General features: G+C 43.9%; 1 non-coding gene across 1 annotated transcript; it reads left to right on the top strand.

Annotated features, from left to right (window-relative positions):
- Nucleotides 1-12,091: 12,091 nt before the first annotated feature.
- LOC138797954 (U2 spliceosomal RNA) lies at nucleotides 12,092-12,282 on the top strand. The gene has a single exon (XR_011364041.1). It is a non-coding gene; the product is annotated as a U2 spliceosomal RNA (small nuclear RNA).
- Nucleotides 12,283-19,253: the final 6,971 nt, after the last annotated feature.

The raw sequence follows: 19,253 nt of genomic DNA, 5'->3' as shown, positions 1-19,253 counted from the left end.
TAAAACAATGGCCGTTCTTTTCAAAAATAGAACGTTGTGTGAACATAGCCTATGTAAAAACAACGGCTACATTTCATAACAACGGCCGTCATATTTTAAACAAGCACCTGTTGTTTGCGCATCAGTGGCTGTTGTTTAAAAAATAAGGACAGTTTTTTGCACAACGGCCGTTGTCGTGAAATATGGCCATTGTTTTTACATAGTGTGTACATAGCTTAAAGAAGCACTCACCGACCCCTCCCCACCCAGCTGTATGTGTATACTGTTTCTGCTACTCTATAGGATCAGAATATAGAGAAGTTATATATCTCCCCTGAAGCTGTGTTCACAAGTTTTTTTGTGTGTTTTTTTCTGCTAAATGACAGTTTTACCGTGCTGTAAAAATGCTCAGTAATTTAAGTTGGGGTGACAGCCTTCTATGCAGTGACACTCTTACCTCATGACTTCCTGCCAAGCTAATGAAACCACTAAATAAATATTAAATAAATCTTTCAGAACATGCCTTTATTGCCTCTGTCTGTTTTTATTTTAAAGGAGAAGTCCGGGGAAGATTTTTATTAATGTATTGTATTGCCCCCCAAAAGTTATACAAATCACCAATATACACTTATTACGTGAAATGCACATAAAGTGCTTTTTTCCCAGCGCTTACTACTGCATCAAGGCTTCACTTCCTGGATAACATGGTGATGTCACGACCCGACTCCCAGAGCTGTGCGGGCTGTGGCTGCTGGAGAGGATTATGGCAGGGGGACACTGAGGGACACAGGGCACTGGAGGGACACTGAGCATCCCTCTGCCATCATCCTCTCCAGCAGCCACAGCCCGCACAGCTCTGGGAGTCGGGTCGTGACATCACCATTTTATCCAGGAAGTGAAGCCTTGATGCTGTAGTAAGAGCAGGGAAAAAACACTTTATGTGCATTTCCCATAATAAGTGTATATTGGTAATTTGTATAACTTTTGGGGGGGCAATACAATACTTTAATTTTAAAAAATTTGCTAGACTTCTCCTTTAATTAAAAAGGCATGGATAGCGTCATGGAGGCGGAGCCTGTCATTTCCTTGGCCTTAGCACTGCTGCATACACTATGTACAGTGCTTGACCCTGTTTATTCACAGGGGCAGCATACAGCACAGTGAGGTGGAGCAGTGCGAGGTCCAAAGGAGCCATAGGCCCTACTTCCTTATTGCTATTCGCTGCCCACATAAAAGCCTGAAAACACAGACATGGGCAACAAAGGTGCATTGTGAATGTTTTTATAATTATCTATCTAGCAGTGCCACTAGCTCAGTAAGCAATCGGGGGTGAGAGTGTCACTTTAATCCATCTGCAGGGAGAGTCTACAACATGAATGTCTGATCACCACCACAAAACCAGAACCGAGTTTACTGAAGAAAGCAGATAATACCGTGCCACATATCCTTGACAACTACCAGGACTGAGGAGGTCACCAGTGGTTATCTGTCATATGGTGGATGGACCCTCACAAATAACATAGAGATAGCTAGTTGTAATACTGTGTGTCATTGTGTACGAGCTTAAATCTTGGGGTATTAACCATTGCATTTCTAACACATTTATTTATTGGTGCACAGGTAGATATAGTAGCTTGCTGCACATTTGGAGTGGTAAACCAAAAGACACAGTGAGACATGGGAGGACGAGAGCTGAGGTGCCGGGCCTGCACAGTTTTCATCTCTTCAGGCACAATGTCCAAGGAGCAGTCAAGCATGGGGAACTCAACTAACCTCTGACACTGCTAAAATTAAAAACTTGAGTTATCACTCAGTCGGCTATTGTACGTGTGATTAAAGAGTGTTTCACTTCTGTCTAGTGGTCACTCATCTATGTACATAGGGCCGACCGCTGCCATCAATAACGGTGACTACAATTCCGTAAATGTCTTTACTGCAGTATGAAGAATCTATCTATCTGTGATAGCCTCTCCTTGGCAAACCTTGGCTAATGTTTGTAGATGTTACTTGTCGTGACGCCAGTGCTAGTCCAACACACAGGTGTGATGTTGGTACCTGTTTATGGCCAGCTTGTATTCCTGAAAATGGTCGGTAGCCTTCCGGGTGTAACAAACTTGCCTTTGCCCGTGGCAGCACTACCCTTGCCTGACATATCAGTGCAGCTTCCCCGGTCTGCGAGGGTAGCGGTCATAAGGAAACGCCGGTCCATTTATCCGCATGCTGTGCATCGCCGGAATGCTGTCAGGAGACTAAAGCGCTGGGTCAGTCAGATCCGGTCCCAGTCTTCCAGATCTCCTTGATCTGGTCTCCCTGAGAAGCTCTATATAATGGCTTCAGCTTCCTATGGGGGTTGGCTGTGATTTGGTTTCTTAAGGCCCTATTACACGAAACGATTATTGGGCACATTTGTAATTTGCATGTAATATCGGCGGCAGCGAGCAGGGAATGACGAACAAACCAGCGCTGACATAGATAATTTGCTCCTCTCAGTTGCCTCATGTAATAGGGGTTTAAGCAGGGGCGTAACTAGAAATTACTGGGCCCCATAGCAAACTTTTGATTGGGGCCCCCCTCCTCTGACTGACCACTATGCCATCAACACACCCAGCTCTACACAGAATCTGTACACCATACAAATTACAGTGCAGTAACATCAGGTGACTCACAGGGGACGTCTTCTCTGATCGGAGTTCCCCTTTTCATCATCTTCTCCGTCTACCCTGGGCCGTTATGAGAACTTCTCCGAGCCACGAATCCACAGAATCTGCCAGAGAAACATATTAGGCTCCTCACTCTGTCACCATCTTCATTTCTCTACTAACTGCACTGGCCCCTTTAAGCCCTCATTTAGTGGGTAACCCTGACTCTTTGTAGTGTATGTGTGTGTGTGTGTATATATATATATATATATATATATATATCCCTAATATGCCCCGCTCTGTGTAGACACCTTATAGATGGTTCCTTGTTCAGTCCTCCATATAGATGGTCTTTTCTGCATCTCCTATAGTAGGGAGCCTCCCTTTCTGTGTCCCTTTATAGTAGATGACAACCTCTGTGCATATACCAGGGGTAGGGAACCTTGGCTCTCCAGCTGTTGCAAAACTACAACTCCCATTATGTGTGGACAGTCAAAGCTAAAGCTGTAGTTTTGAAATAGCTGGAGAGCCAAGGTTCACTATCCCTGCCTGATAGTATATGGCTACCTCTGTGTGTGCATCATCCTATAGGTATCCCCCAGTGTTGTCCATCCCCCATATAGATATCCCAGTGTTGTGCACCCCCCTATAGGTAGCCCAGAGTTTTTTGAATCCCCTATAGGCTGCCCCAGTGTTGTCCATCCCCCTATAGGCAACCCCCAGTCTTGTGCATCTTCCTATAGGCAGCCCCCAGTCTTGTGCATCTTCCTATAGGCAGCCCCCAGTCTTGTGCATCCTCCTACAGGCAGCCCCCAGTCTTGTGCATCCCCCTACAGGCAGCCCCAGTCTTGTGCATCTTCCTATAGGCAGCCCCCAGTCTTGTGCATCCTCCTACAGGCAGCCCCCAGTCTTGTGCATCCCCCTACAGGCAGCCCCCAGTCTTGTGCATCCCCCTATAGGCAGCCCCCAGTCTTGTGCATCCCCCTACAGGCAGCCCCCAGTCTTGTGCATCCTCCTACAGGCAGCCCCCAGTCTTGTGCATCTTCCTATAGGCAGCCCCCAGTCTTGTGCATCCTCCTACAGGCAGCCCCCAGTCTTGTGCATCCCCCTACAGGCAGCCCCCAGTCTTGTGCATCCCCCTATAGGCAGCCCCCAGTCTTGTGCATCCCCCTACAGGCAGCCCCCAGTCTTGTGCATCCTCCTACAGGCAGCCCCCAGTCTTGTGCATCCCCCTATAGGCAGCCCCCAGTCTTGTGCATCCCCCTATAGGCAGCCCCCAGTCTTCTGCAGCCCCAGACCCGTATAGCCCCCAGTGTTGTTTCCCCCCCATATAGCCCCCAGTGTTGTTTCTCCCCCATAAAGCCCCTCAGTGTTGTTCCTCCCCCATATAGCCCCCAGTGTTGTGGTTCCTCCCAAATATAGCCCCCAGTGTTGTTGTTCCTCCCCCATAAAACCCCTAGTGTTGTTGTTGTTTCTCCCCCATATAGCACACACTGTTGTTGTCCTTCCCCCATATAGCCCCCACTGTTTTTGTCCTTCTCCCATATAGCCCCCACTGTTGTTGTCCTCCACCATATAGCCCCCACTGTTGTTGTCCTTCCCCCATATAGCCCCCACTGTTATTGTCCTCCCCTATATAGCCCCCACTGTTATTGTCCTTCCCCCATATAGCCCCCAGTGTTGTTGTCCTTCCCCCATATAGCCCCCACTGTTGTTGTCCTCCCCCATATAGCCCCCACTGTTGTTGTCCTCCCCCATATAGCCCCCACTGTTGTTGTCCTCCACCATATAGCCCCCACTGTTGTTGTCCTCCCCCATATAGCCCCCACTGTTATTGTCCTTCCCCCATATAGCCCCCACTGTTATTGTCCCTCCCCCATATAGCCCCCACTGTTATTGTCCTTCCCCCATATAGCCCCCACTGTTGTTGTCCTTCCCCCATATAGCCCCCACTGTTATTGTCCTTCCCCATATAGCCCCCCACTGTTGTTGTCCTTCCCCCATATAGCCCCCACTGTTATTGTCCTTCCCCCATATAGCCCCCACTGTTATTGTCCTTCCCCCATATAGCCCCCACTGTTGTTGTCCTTCCCCCATATAGCCCCCACTGTTATTGTCCTTCCCCCATATAGCCCCCACTGTTATTGTCCTTCCCCATATAGCCCCCACTGTTGTTGTCCTTCCCCCATATAGCCCCCACTGTTATTGTCCTTCCCCCATATAGCCCCCCTGTTCCCCTCTGACAAAAAAGAAAAAAACAAAACAGAACTCACCGAACCACACGCTCCCCCATCGGTCGCTGGTCTCTTCTTTCTTCCCCGCCGGATGAGCAGCTCCCTGGTCGAGTCCCACGCAGCGCCATCACTGAGCTCAGTGTGCGCCGCGGCGGCTGGGACTTCCGGGACAGAGAGTGACAGGCTCTCTGTACCCGGAAGCCCCAGCCGCGGCGGCGCACACTGAGCTTAGTGATGATGCTGCGTGGGACTCGACCAGGGAGCTGCTCATCCGGCGGGGGCCGACACTCTTGTGATCGCAAGCAAAACACTGCTTGCGGTCACAAGAGTAATTGACAGGGCGGGAAGCCTATGGCTTCTCGCGCTGTCAATTAGAACACTTAACACCCGGGAGGCCCGCTCGGCCACCGGGTGCTGCAGGCGGTCAGCTTCGGAGGCCAAGGCCTCGGGCCCCCGGATGCCAGGGGCCCCGTAGCGGCCGCTACGGCTGCTACGGCGGTAGTTCCGCCAGTGGGTTTAAGCCTCACTAGCATTTCTCCACCTGTTGATACAGGTTTTTGATATGCTTCTCCTGGACTTTCTGACATCAGCTTGATATCTGACTTTGTATCTGTTTTGTGATTGTGTTTCTGACGTGTTCTCCTGGTTTGTCCTGGCTAGTCTGACTTCGTTAGTTGGGGGCCACTGTTTAGGGTGGTCGTCAAGTAGACAGGGACAGCGGGGGGGGGGGGGAAATTCCAGGGCTACACTCACCCTTTAACCCTCCTGATATAACAAAGGGTTTGCTGTGGGTCCCTTGGGCTCTTGTCACGGCAACCTGGAGTGACTCAACCGGGATGGGATGTCGGCACCGCCACCCACAGAAGAGGGGTATAAAAGCCCAAGGTGTGCCGTGGTGTGTGTATAGGTGCAGGTGCAGACAGAGGTAGACAGAGTCTCGAGTCTCTTTACCAAAGAGGTTTTGCAATAGAACAGTACACGTTTTGCAGACAGTAGAAATCTTTGACACAAACTGAGTGCTGACGTAGTGCTCAAGATAGGTGCTTGAAAAGAGTAGAAGTAGTAGTGCTTGTAGAAGGTAGAGAGGAGAGTAGTTTGCCAGAGGAGCCCTATGCCCAATGTAGCCCTTGTACTCTGCCAGGGCCTTACTAAACTTATAAACTTGTAAACTTATTTAGACAATGTCTGACAACCTTCTGCCCCCTAGTGTCATAGAACACGTCCTAGGTGGGTAACACGAGCCCCAGCCATGGTTATCTGGGTGAAGCTAGGTGTCCGAGATTTCCCAGTTACCTGCACTGCGCAGTACAATACGTAGACCTTTTATTTACGATAGCTTTGTCCTACTGGGATCAGCTTCTCTTTCCTTAGGAGGGTGTCCTGCACTGTTTAGACACGTTCTTGGCATGGCCTAGGGTGTTCCTTGGTGGCTGCTCTCCCCCACTTGTTGTTTAGCGTTGCATAATAGAAAAGGTTGCTTGTCTAAAAGAACCCTTCCTGACTCTCCTGCATCCACACTGGGTACCTAGTCTGAACTGAAGTGAACTGGTGCCCCTGGCAGGGGCCCTGGCAACAGCCAGGCCCTGGCTTAACTACGCTTGTTTGTGTCCTCTCTCACTGAGATACTAAGTAAGACTGAACTGCACTTCCTCCACCAGTTACTCCTCCTACAGGGGACTTTGTGTACCTGCCTGTGAGTGGTGGGGATGAGTGTGTGCAAGAGAAAGGCTGGAGAGGATAGGATAGAGAGAAATAGCACCTCTTAGTGGTCAGCACATAACACATGGCACAGATAACATTAACCCATTACCTCCTTCAGCTGTGCAATCATGCATACTTCATCCACCACCAGTTTAATTTGCGAACTTTAGGACAGGTGCAAAGAAGAAAAACACAAGTGGTGGGACATCTATCTATCTATCTATCTCCTATCTATCTATCTATCTATCTATCTATCTATCTATCTATCTATCTATCTCATATCTATCTATCTCACCAATGCACACTCTGCGCTGCAATCTGGGTGGATTAGCTTATATTGACCACAAGATATGGGATAACTATCTGATCAAGGTGCACCCTGCAATTTTGAAAATGAGAACCCCAGCCTCTTGTTAAAAAGGAGCAGCAGGTCGCATATAAATACCTCATATTTATTTATTCTCTATGGGAGAAAAAGAAATAGATGACTAACAATTAAAGGGAAAATCTGGCAAAATTGGTGTCAGAAAGTTATATAAATTTAAAATGTACTTCTATTTAAATATCTGAAGTCTTCCAGTACTTATCAGCTGCTGTATTTACTGCAGGAAGTGGTGTAGTCTTTCCAGTCTGACACAGTGCTCTCTGCTGCCACCTTTGTCAGTGACAGGAATTGTTCAGGGCAGTATCCAATCCCCATAGAAAAGCTCTACTACTCTGGACAGTTCCTGCCAGTGACAGAGGTGGCAGCAGAGAGCACTGTGTCATACCGGAAAGAATACAACACTTCCTGCAGGACATACAGCAGACGATAAGTACTGAAAGATTTAAGATTTTTAAATAGAAGTACATTATGAATCTATATAACTTTCTGACACTAGTTGATTTGAAAGAAAAATATGTATATATACGTTCCTACTGCTCATACGGGCAGTAGGAATGTATATAAACCTTTCTGACTTGAGGGGGTTTGATGTGTGTGTGGGACTGATGCAGTGAGAGGGGCTCCGCACACATCAGAGTCCAGGGAAGGTCCAGTCCGAAGGTAATGACAGGCAGCTGCGATCCCGCAGCTGCTTGCCATTAACCCCTTAAACGCCACGATCTATAGCGATCACAACGTTTAAGGTACTCAGTGACAGAACAAGCTTCTGTCACTAAGTGATGGGGACTCCCGCAGCCTTAAAAAAACACCCCAAGATTGCTGATTTTTTTTTCATTTATATCAGAAATTTTTTTTAGAAAAAGCAATTAAAATTTTTCTGTTACACCAATATGATATTAATAAAAACTAGAGATCATGGCACAAAAAATGACACCTCAACCAGCCCTGTAGGTGGAAAAATAAAAGCGCTATGGCTCTTAGAATGTGGGAAGGAACATTGCATTAATTTGACCCAGACATCAAAGGGCTTGGTCTTTAGGGGTTAAGGTCCTGCCATTCTGTTTCCTAATAATATATTCTCCATCACAGCATCATACAATGTACTGTCACTATATAGCTGCAGTGCCTGTTTTACCACTAGTTGGCACTGTAAAGTTTTCAAGAGGCTTTATTCCATTAGTGTACAGTATATAAAGTTGTTCCATAATTTTTTTTAAGCACTTTCTGTTGCTTTTGGCAATTTTTAAGTGTTTTGAATTATTTAGGCACAGAAACCAACACAAAAGCATTGAAAAGGTATGTTTTTTAGATGTAAAGTGGCCTCAAACAAGTACATGCACTTACTTTTATGGATGGTATAATTGGAAACATAAAATTAAACTACAAAAGAAACTGTCTGTAAACATAGTCTTATTTCTTGTGGTATATTAGAATTATTTTATTAGTATTATAAGTATTATATACCACTCATGTTGTTATGTCATCTTACTATCCTTTTTATGGTTTAGGAGTGAATATGCAAAGCTTCTCTCTTTCAAAAATAGATCTACTACTGTTAAAGGTTGTGAGTGATATTGTAGCTTTGACCTATTCGGTTCAGTTGATCCAAGCTGCAATACTGCACATAACCTGTGGACAGGTGAGGCGCAGTCACACTTTTCACCCCTGAAAAATAAAGGTATACATTTAGAAAGTAAGCCAAAGGTGTCACTTGTTGACTACTTTTGGCCCATTAAACTTAATAGGTATACACTAGAGTTGAGCAAACTTCAAGCACGCCTGGGTTTGTCCGAACCCAATCGTGCGGAATTTGATTAGCACAGGCTGCTAATGTTGGAATGTTGGAAAACATGGATACAGGGTTCGGACAAACTAGAGTGTGCTCAAAGTTTGCTCAACTCTAGTGTACGCTGTCCGTTAGCTGCAATATTCATCAGCATCCATCACAAGTTGCTGACGTATATTACAAACACAGTGGAAATATGATGTAAAGTGGTATTAAATGGGCCTGAGCCACCGTGGAAATGAGTACCAATCTCACAGATAGTCCTTCATTTCCAGAGCCTAAATGGTTTATGCATTGGGCTGGGCAGCCCTTTGCAGCAATGAGCTGTCACATCATCTGATACAAAGGGAGATGTGTGGCTGACAGCCAATGATTTTCATGTCAAAATGACCCAGTCAGCCAACGAACGTTTGCTCATTCGCCAGGCCTTAGCATGGCCAATTCAAGTGATATTTTTTTAGACTTGATACAATTTTTACTTATTTGTTGGTATCCATGTATCTTGATCATTAAAGTCCAGCGAAAATTTTATTGCCCCCCAAAAGTTATACAAATTACCAATATACACTTATTATGGGAAATGTACATAAAGTGCTTTTTTCCCTGCATTTTCAAGGCTTCACTTCCTGGATAACATGGTGATGTCACTTCCTGGATAAAATGGTGATGTCACGACCCGACTCCGAGAGCTGTGCGGGCTGTGGCTGCTGGAGAGGATGATGGCAGGGGGACACTGAGGGACACAGGGCACTGGAAGGACACTGAGCATCCCTCTGCCATCATCCTCTCCAGCAGCCACAGCCCGCACAGCTCTGGGAGTTGGGTTGTGACATCACCATTTTATCCAGGAAGTGAAGCTTTGATGCAGTAGTAAGTGCAGGGAAAAAAGCACTTTATAAGCATTTCCCGTAATAAGTGTATATTGGGGATTTGTATAACTGGGGGACAATACAATACTGTAATAAAATGTTTTACCAGACTTTAATAAAGCAACAAAAACATTTTAACATTGTTTTTACGTGCATTTTCTGTATTGATTGGTAAATTCCCATGTCTCTATTACTTCATCAAAACACAAAATGCGCTCAGAATAGTGTGAACCCAGCTTTACGACATCAATGGCCACCAGTCATGATGATGCAACTACTAAACTGGAGGGGGATGTGGGCATTGGAGCCACAGGGCATCATGTAATCTGGTCATTTGCACTTGTTACCATCCATATTTGCTTAATATCTCATCTGTAGGCATGTGGTCAAAAGGACAGGTTTCCTTACAACCTAATTTTCACTTCTTTCTATGTCACCTTATAGGACCTGATTGTTTACTCCACAGAATTGTTTATTTGACTCCTTAAAACAAATTAGCTCCTTAGCCAGTCGGGCATAGTGTTACACAGCATGCATGAATGGTTGACTAGCTGGACAGCCACACATGTAGTTGCTGGGTAGAATGGACAAGATCTGGATATCTGGGTGGAACAGAGTCCATGACAAAAATCAGAACAGCACAGAGATAGGTCCTGGTTATTATTTGCTACCCACTCCCAACATAAGTTATGAACGTAAATTTTGGAGAAAGCTGGGTTAGGTTGACCGTTATATCCATTACAGCAAGCATGAGTTATTAAAGGTGTAGATTTGGGGTAACAATACACAATGCAGTTGCGTTATGGCGGCCATATGCAGTAACTACTTACATACTGCTGTTAACCTGCGTTTTTTTTGTTTTTAATACTTGCCACTTTTAGCTATTTAGAAATTAGGTGTAATTGCTAAAATTGGCAAAAAAAATGTGAATTGCATTTTTTGAAGAACTTATTGCAGATGTAACACAACCACATTGCGTGTTTTTACTCTTAGCATAAGCTTTGAGTGTGGAATTGGTGGAGAGTAGAGATGAGCAAAGACGATTCGATCGAGTAGGTATATATTGCGGTATTCGAAAGATTCAAATACAATCGAGTAGTGTGTCGAATACGCTGCAAACATTCGAAAGCCTTCCTTTTCGCACTTGCCACTTTTTTAATTTAATCACCATGCAGGGAGGCCGTAAGGGACCCTAGGAGTACGCACGCAGCGCGAAAATGGCGTATACCCTCATAGGATGGCTAAACCACATGACCTCGAATCTTAAATACAAGCCTCCCGCATCTCGACCGCAGAAATCGCCATTCAACCTAGTCAGGAAGAGTTTCTCGAGCAGGAAGAGATAGGTTTTAGTAGCGTTTTGGTTAGGCAGGATTACTACTGAACCCAAAAATCCTTTTCAGGGCTAATATCCAGCGAAAAAGTCATCTCTGCATCCAAAGCACTTCTCAGTGCTAAGAAATAGATTGCAGCAGCAGCATCAGCTGTATTCATTTCAGTACCCTGTGTGTACAATTGACTTATAGTGTCCCTGGTTTAGCCCACTAAGGGCACATTAACGTTATACCTATTGTGCCAGTTACACAGTTAAAGGCATGTGATACCTAGTGTGCCAGTTACCCAGTAAAAGGCACGTGATACCCACTAGTGTGCCAGTTACCCAGTAAAAGGCAAGTGGTACCCAGTGTGCCAGTTGCCCAGTTAAAGGCACGTGATACCTAGTGTGCCAGTTACCCAGTAAAAGGCACATGATACCCAGTGTGCAAGTTGCCCAGTAAAAGGCACATGATACCCAGTGTGCCAGTTGCCCAGTTAAAGGCACGTTATACCTAGTGTGCCAGTTACACTAGGCACGTGATACCCAGTGTGCCAATCTCTGCTCTGCTGCGGCCTAGCGTTCGTACAGCGTAATGCGTGAATCACATGATGCTCTACGAACGCACATTGGAATCATGTATGTATTGCTAAGCTAGAAATATGAAGGAAATGTGTGAACATTGCTGTAAACATTCATAAAGCGTTCGCAAATATTTTTCATTCGCAACTGCGGAGAGTGGCATTATACTGCGATTTTGGGGTGTTGGGTGCACCCAGGCATGCTCCCCATGATGTCACAGTGTCATTCCAGAGGTGTTGGCATAGCTTAGGGAGGTTTTATGGGGGACTTGGTGACCTCCAAGTAGTCAAATTTTGATTTCCAAGTGCCGAGAATTTTTTTCCCATAGACTATAATGGGATCGAGTATTCGTTCAAATAGTCAAATCTCAGTGCCTACTCGATTCGAATTCTCGAAAGTCGAATATTTCACTACTCGCTCATCTCTAGTGGAGAGTAAACCCTAACGTGATTCCCTCCAATAAGCAGAATAAAGTGTTCCATGCACTTGCTGCCAGAGACAGGATTGTAAAATTAGGGCTATCGAAGTGGCAGTCGCACCTAGGATTTGGCATTAAGGTGGGGTCAAATGTCCCTTTGTCACATTTTAAAACACTAAATGGATTGCTTCTCGGCCTTTTGGCTAAGATCAGATGTAGTATCTGTTCTTATCAGTTTAATATCTGATACATCCCCTATCCTTGGACCATATATTAAATGGATTTTTAGAACAGGGAGATGGACAAGGAGCTTGCTCTATCCTCTCCGGGTATTGACCTGGTATTGCGGTGCTTCCAGGCTCAGTGCACCAAAAAAAAAAAAAAAACACTAAATGGCACATGATTAGCGGTGGACTTTTTTGGGTGTTTTAATAATATTCCTCTGGGCACTGTTGTACATGTGGCTGTGCCTGGAAATACAACTCATGCCAATAGACATCATGATCCAAAGAACAAAGGATAGGACAACAGTGTAAATATCTAGGAAACCTCCTACAAAGTTCTTAGTGCTACATATAAAAGCTAAAATACATCTGTTTATGTGACAGTAGACCACTCATGTTGGGTATCTTAGATGTGCAAATGCAGTAGGTTGCATCACATATGGGGACCTGAAGGTGCCCATAGACTTTATACCGAAATTGGCCAAACCAGCCGCTGGAAATATAAGATGTACAGGGGCCTCCCAAATCTCCACTAACAGATGATGCTTGTGGGGAGAAGGGTTGGGTCTGCTAGATTTTAGCAGCCCAGCGCTTTCCTTGCTGCGGTATACCCTTGCCAAATATCCATGTATATGCAGAGATGAGGAGAGATGACTCAGATTACAGCTATTAGGTTTTGTAAACACACAAGTAAAGTTGTCGCTTACACAAAGCGATTATTGGCTGTATGTGTCCGATTCTCGGCCGTTATGGCTGATAATCACTTGATGTAACAGAAGACAATGATCAGCCAACATGAGCAATGTCATCTGATCGTTGTCTGTCGTCTTTCAACATGTTGAAACACAAGAAATTAAGATAGCAACGACCTGCTGCCGTCGCTCTGTTTAATAGGAGCGGCGCAGTGGACCACCACTTTTTCCTATGGGCTCCCTACCCCCTGCAGCTCTCCGCACCCCCCCACACACTTACCCGCTCGTTGTTGGCACATGTTTTAGCACCAGCAGCGAGTCTATGGGTTGTGCCTTGTTTTGTAACTCATTGAATAGAACATGCTGCAATACCATAGGTGTGGCACTGTCTTTGAAAAAAAAAACAGCCATGTTTTTATAGTGATTTTATGTATATGTATGTTATAACTCAATATAGCCATCTGGCTTCGCACTTCCTCAGGGCCAAGTGAAACCTCTCCACCCCTCTAGCCATGCCAATGTTTACCCATCTTCCACTTGGTTGCCCTATCTCTATGATATATGGAGACCACAGATAGCAGACCACCATGCTAAAACCAAAACAGGAACGTGTGATCGCAATCCTCAAGAAGTCTCCGCTCTTCAGCGCCTGCTGGATTATCATCGTAAATCCCCTCCTCCCGGAACATTTTGTTTGCTTGTTTTTCTCACGTTACCATTAATAAGACCACCACAGAAGCAATGAGTGATGCTCACTAACATTGTCCCGGCTCTATATGGCCTTGACAAAACCTTTCATCATTGTCATTATCACTTGAGAGAAGGGAAAGTAATTGCTGAATTATATCAGAGGGAAACTAGAGGAAACATCACTTTCACTGACATTGCTTAAATTACTGCTACCTCTAGGCTGCGGTAACGTGATCCTTATCTGAGGAAAGTACATCCTGAATGAGATAAAGAGGACTCACAGAGCTAGATACAAATCTAGCGGGTAACGGGTTTCACCTCTTCATTGCTGACAGGATCTCGCAGTAATGATCGCCACATACAAAGTTACCTCTTTACTTTTCAGTCAATACATAGATTTTCTTTTTTTCTAAAGAAACATGGACGTAAATGTTGACATTATCCCAGGCTCAGTCATGGTTACCAAAGCCGATTTTCCATAGACGCAGTGAATGAGACATGTTGAAGCTGAGCTGATGAATCTTGTCCGTGAAACGGAAATTTTATCTTAATATAACATGAATAAAGGTATTCATGTAAATGGCAATTTCGTAGAGGAAAGGCGTCCATGCTACCTCCAATATCAAAGGAGTTTGTTATCCAGTATCCATAGAAAAAGGGATAACAAGCAGATTGTTGGGGGTCGGATGAATGGAGCGCCTGTGCGGTCACTATGGCTAGCACATAGAGATGAGCGGACCGGGTTCGGGTTCGAGTCCATCTGAACCCGAACGATCGGCATTTGATTAGCGGTGGCTGCTGAACTTGGATAAAGCTCTAAGGTTGTCTGAAAAACATGGATACAGCCAATGACTATATCCATGTTTTCCACATAGCCTTAGGGCTTTATCCAACCTTAGCAGACAGCGCTAATCAAATGCCGAAAGTTCGGGTTCGGATGGACTCGAGCATGCTCGAGGTTCGCTCATCTCTACTAGCACACCATTCCCCATTCAGTGGCCCAATAGAGAATGAATAAATTGCTCTATTCATTGCTCTATTGCATCACTGCTCTCTGGATTGGTGGAAGTCTGGGTGACTGGCTGACCTGGGAGCCCATAGGAGATATCTACGGTTTACTGCCACTGCTGCTATTACACGGAGAGATGGCCAGCAGACCGTTGTTATCATTCAAACATTTTCAACATGTTGAAAGACAAGGATCAGCCGACATCCTACATGTTGGCTGATCGTTGCCTTTTAACAGTAGCTATTACACCAAGCGATCATCGGCCATAAAGGCCAATATTTGGCCAATAATCAATAGGTGTAATAGGGCCGTACATTGCAGCCAGACTCCTCTGGTATTGCCGTATGCCTCCCAGAACAATAGAATTGGCCAGGAAAAAATCCAACTATCCTGACCCTTTTCTTCAACATCATTTGTCAATGGGAAGTCAAGAGGCTACCATACACCATACAAGAGGCTACCATACACTACAGTTGGCAGTATGTTCTATCAACTTTAGTAAAGGTGGAGATCTATAGGAGTCTTCTGTTATTTTAGCTCAGCAATTAGGTAAGCAGTGTTTGCAACAAGCTGCCAGGAATCTGTCATGCTTTCCATACACATGACACTTTGGCCACAACACGGCCATTCAAAATCAGGAGCATTTGTATGAACAATCATGTCGAAATCTTGCCAGACTAAACTCGATGATCATTGTCAGATTCTTTAAAAAAAATACAACCCAGAGCCTACTTGCACATACGGTAGCAGCAAACAATTAGCCAAATCTGAATGATTATAATTAACGCTGTTTTTCAGGTAAACTTGGCCAAACAAATCCGGCATTACCAATCACACTCTGAGCCATTGGCCATCATGGACGATCATTTGGACATCATTTACTGATGGCGGTCAGCCAAAATCAGCAATTTCAGCCGACAGTTATCTTATATATATGGCTGCCTTACAGTAAATAACTTCAACCAGTGCTTGAAGACAACAGGGCTACCACTGAGCCACCAGGTAGATAATGCTGATGCATGATGTAATAGAAGGGTGTTATAAAACATCAGGTGCCACTTATGATGTCAGCACAGAGGTGGGGCAAGGCCGGTTGCACAACATGACATCATAGTTAGAACTTCATTAAAAAGACACTCGCTCTATGTGGCATCACATACAGTACTGTACATAGCTGGATTCTTGCTGCTGAAGAAGTCTCTATGGTTCCTAAAAGAATATTATTGAGTAGAGGAAATACTGAAAACCAGAACAATGGAGGGGTGCTACTTCTGACTAGGATGTTTGTTATGGACAATGTAGGAGGTTTAACAATTAAAAAGTTAATGTAATTAATTTCAACATATTCCAAGACCTGGACAAAGGTAAACTGATATACATACACTTGAGCACCGAGGTCCTAACATACAGTACAGTATGTCCCCATGTACTTGATTCCACAGTGTATTTTTTTTATTTTTTATTTTCTTACTTTTGGTGGAATAACTGTGATCCCATTTATATTTATTACCTAAAAATAAAAACTATTTCGGACCAAACAGGATTTTCCATTAGACACACAAGGCTTATGTCTATGGGCTGCCCTGTGGTGGAATAATAATGATTCTGTGAGCTCAATAATATCAGTTTATGTCAGATAAATTATGTTTTTTTCCAGAACTTTCTACAATGTCACTTGCTAGTTCAACTCCGATTATGGAATAATAGTTTACAGAATAAAGTAAGTAATAAGACTTGCCTTTCCAGAAAAATATAATATTATAAGCTATGGTTAATAGATGTCTGGAGACATTGATGAAGTGACTTCACATATATTTTTCACTCCGCAAATTTTCACCCCCAATCCTCAAAATTCCATCCGTATTGCATCTGTAATTTTTGCTGATCCGCAAAAATTATAAAATTGTGCTTAATAAGAACCTAGTCACTATTTGCGCATTGCAATCGCAAAAATACGGATCCCACAGAGTTCTATTGGTGTGTCCGTGGGGGAATTTCAGTCCACACTAGGGCCTGTCCTTTTTTTGCAGCAAGGAAAATTGCTTTATTGGGTGTTTTTTGCTTTTCTCTGGAACCATCACAGAAAAATCTGAAATTGTGTATTTCTATATCTTTAACCTCCTAATGGCCAAAATCAAAATATATATACATGAGTATGTTATTAAGTGTTCCTGAAGAGAAGCTGCTAGCATGGAGCAATCTCTGTTGTTGGCTATTTAACAGTTTAAATTGAATAATTTAATCAATCAAGTGATTGCTTATATGAGTCACCCATTAAAAAGTCCCTGCATTTTTCAAAAAAGAAAAAAAAAAGTTAAATATATTTGGTATTGGCTCATGTAAAATTGTCTGAAAACAAATAATAATTATTGAAACTGCATTGTCAACGGCATAACAAACCAACAAAATATTGCTAATTGCAAATTTTTTGTCACATTGGATATTATATATAATTGAATAAAAAGCAAACAGAAACTGTCATGTACACAAAAATGGTACAGATAAAAACTACAAGCCGTGGCACAAAAACGATTCCCCACACAACCCCCTCCTTTTTCTTCCCTCTCCTTTTTTTTTTTTTCCTCTTTTCTCTTTATCCCTCCCCCCCCCCCCCTTCCCTGTTATATCGAAGTTTGGAGAAGGATACAGCTCCCCATACAGCTCCATAGACAGAAAAAAAGTTATAGGGGTCTAATCAGGGAAGTTTTTAGATTGTTATTATCATTATAAAGTTGTAAGGTAGTAAAATAAAACAACCATATAAATTGGGACTGTAATAGTAGTTACCCACAAAACGTCCACTTTATTGTAAAGCGAACTGCATTTAAACGAAAAACCTCTAAACCTGCAAAACTTTAATTATTTCACGTCACAATTTTTTCCCCCTTGTTTTACCGTACATTTTATGGTAAAATGAAAGTAGTCATTAAAAATGACAATTGGTCACACAAAAAAAAACAAGCCCTCAAATGGCCCTATAGATAAAAAATAGAAAAGGTTACGGCTTTTTAAATGCTAGTAGAAAAAAAATTAAAACCTAAATATGGAAATTGGCTTGGTCGTTAAGGGGTTAATTTAAAATCTAGAAATCTATATATTCCAGAGGCTGTATATAGATCTCCGTTTTCCAGACATCAGTTTCAGCTTTACAACAAGCCTTAGTGTCCAGCGTTATACAAGCAATTAGCTCCAGAATGATTCATTGCTATTAAATGTCAGTAAGCTTTACCCTTCCATTATAGTTGGATAATTCAATTATCGGTACCCTTCCCATCCATAGTAACACTCAGGAATGAAGGATAACTATAACAGGATTACAAAGGCAGCGTTGCAGCCAGCTATTATAGGAGAGCGGTATGAATAAAAGACAAGAGGTTGCCCGGCAGAAAGGCCGGGAATACGGACACGCCATCCTTTATGATACTCAGGGATGATAGGAAACTGATGCCGACTTTCCTTAGTAAGGAAACATCTCCTTTGAGAAGAAAGAGAACATAGACTGTGTCACTTTGCAGTCAATTCAGCGTTACTTTATGCTTTTCTATATACTCTGCTTTTTATGGGTTTACTTTACTGGTTTATTATCCTGTGGGGAATGTGAAGTAAAATAAAGATACCTATTATAGGATTGTAAAATTAGACCTATACTTTATGAGAGGTCAAAATATATAAACGTTCCTTCTACTCTGTAATTCAACCTGCGCCTGCTCGCTGCTTCCGTACTTTGCATTAGGAAGTACTAATATGTAGTAATTATGCAGTGGAAATTTTAAAGTAAAAATGTATTATGAGTAAAAGGAATCTAAACTGTTTTTAGATGTAAATAACTTCAATTCTTTGTGGAACAATTAAAGGGGAACTCTGGCGAAATGTATTTTCTTTCAAATCAACTGGTGTCAGAAAGTTATATAGATTTGTAATTTACTTCTAAGGGTGGTATTACACGGGCCGAGCAGGGCCCGATAATACCTGTAAACGAGCAGCGATCTGCTAGATCGTTGCTCGTTTACTGGGCCTATTACACGGCCCGATAATCGTTTGACAAGAGCTGCAAGGACATTGTTACCGATGTCCTTGCAGCCCTTGCTAAACTGGCATACATTACCCATCCACGTTATAGGGCTGCTCCTGCTGTCCGCTTCTCCCGGGGTCCCACGTGCTCTCTAGCTTCACAGCGGCCTGTCAGCTGGTAGGCCGCTCAGACAATCACAGGCCGGGACCGCCGCGGCCTGTGATTGGCTGAGCGGCTTATCAGCTGACAGGCCGCTGTGAAGCTAGAGCGCGCGCGGGACCCCGGGAGAAGCGGACGGCAGCAGCAGCCCTGGAACGTGGATGGGTAATGTATATCGTTAGTCGCCGGCCACGCACCACTATTACACGCAACGGTGTGCGGTCGGGGCCCGACAAAAATAGGGTCTAAACTATATCAACGATCAGCCGATGATCGTTGTCATTGGCTGATCGTTGCATTTATTACACGGAGCGATAATCGGCCAAATCGGGCAAATTCGGCCGATTATCGTTCCGTGTAATAGTACCCTAAATCTGAAGTCTTTCAGTACTTATCAGTTGCCATATGTCCTGCGGGAAGTGATGTCTGACACAGTGCTCTCTGCTGCCACCTCTATCCATGGCAGGAACTGTCCAGAGCAATAGCAAATCCCCATAGAAAACCTCCCCTGCTCTGGACAGTTCCTGATGTGGACAGAGGTGACAGTAGAGAGCACCAA

This window comes from Dendropsophus ebraccatus, chromosome 7 (genome assembly GCF_027789765.1).
Source record: "Dendropsophus ebraccatus isolate aDenEbr1 chromosome 7, aDenEbr1.pat, whole genome shotgun sequence".
Lineage (NCBI taxonomy): Eukaryota > Metazoa > Chordata > Amphibia > Anura > Hylidae > Dendropsophus > Dendropsophus ebraccatus.
The sequence above is the reverse complement of the archived record's forward strand: the minus strand, read 5'-3'. Positions and strand labels throughout refer to the sequence as shown.